We start from the raw sequence: 1,288 nt of genomic DNA on the forward strand, positions 1-1,288 counted from the left end.
CAACACCAGCAAGAACTGACAAGGAGCGGACATCTTCATCCTGCAGTTTGCAGACCAGAGACGACCCAGGATCCAACACTCGGCGTGAGGAGAAGCCCGACGTCCTCACTCCTTCTCAGGGAGCAGAGGAGGGAAGGCCACCCCTCCTCCTCCAGCACCGGTGAACTCCATCTTGGATACCGACAAAGCTCAGAGGAGCTGCTAGCTCCAACTCAGGCCTTGGAATAAAACGAGTCATTTAGCAGGTCACAAGAACTTAACGCAAAGTGAGCTGCCAGACTCAGCTCCATCCAGGGAAAAGACACCCAGCTCAGGCACCAGCCATTGGAGTGGCTTTCCTCACTGGGTAACCAGACCAGAGGCTGCCCCTCCCTCTAGCAGCCTCCACAATCAATTGAAAAACAGAAACCCTGAGAATGGCTCCAGGCTGGGCTCTGTGAGTTTTTCACAAAATAGCCCCAGGGAAAAGCTACTGTGTGTTGAAAGGCTTCAACTCTACCAGAACCTAGCCTCATCACCCCTCTTTTGTGATTCTCAAAGCAGATCACCCTCCCATTAACCTAACCTGGGAGGGGGATCTCAAAATCTTGGGTAAAGCAGAGCATTTTTCTGCCTGTTCGAACAAACTGTCTTAAGAAACCAATCAAGACACAAGACCTCAAGCTGACCAGAGACTCCAACAAGAGGCTGGTTACAGAAAAAAGAGGGATACAGGATTCTTCCCACCTCTCCTCCCAAAAAAAAAAATCAAAGAACTTTTTTTTCTTCTTCTTCTTCTTTTCTTTTTTCTTTTTTTTTTTTTGGTACCTTATATATATATATATATAAATTTTTTTCCTTTTCTAAAACTTTTATTAATCTTTAATTTTTGCCTTTTTTGAAAAAATAATTGTTTTCCAGTAACTTTTTTTTCCCTCTTATAATTTTTATTTTAAGAATACGTGAATGTGCGTTTTCCTTTCTTTTCTTGTATTCTTTCTCTTTTTCTATCTTTCTTAATTAAATTTTTGGTATTGGCTAGCTCTACTGAACTTCTGATCTTTTTTTTTCTGCCTTTCTTATCCTTTTCACCTTTTCCTCTCTTTTGTTCTTCTGTATGTGACTTAACTATTGTCCTGCACATCCTCAGATAAACACATAGTTAACTAGTAGACCCTATCCCCCATTGTGTACACACTTAATCCACAAATTTATTACTCAATCCAAAACCTCTAAGACTTAAATTGCTTAATAGCAGTACTACCTCTTTATAGCTATATAATATTTTAAGCATTTTTTAAAGTTTTTC

This window comes from Dipodomys merriami, unplaced genomic scaffold (genome assembly GCF_024711535.1).
Source record: "Dipodomys merriami isolate MVZ:Mamm:240054 unplaced genomic scaffold, mDipMer1.0.p SCAF_759, whole genome shotgun sequence".
NCBI lineage: Eukaryota > Metazoa > Chordata > Mammalia > Rodentia > Heteromyidae > Dipodomys > Dipodomys merriami.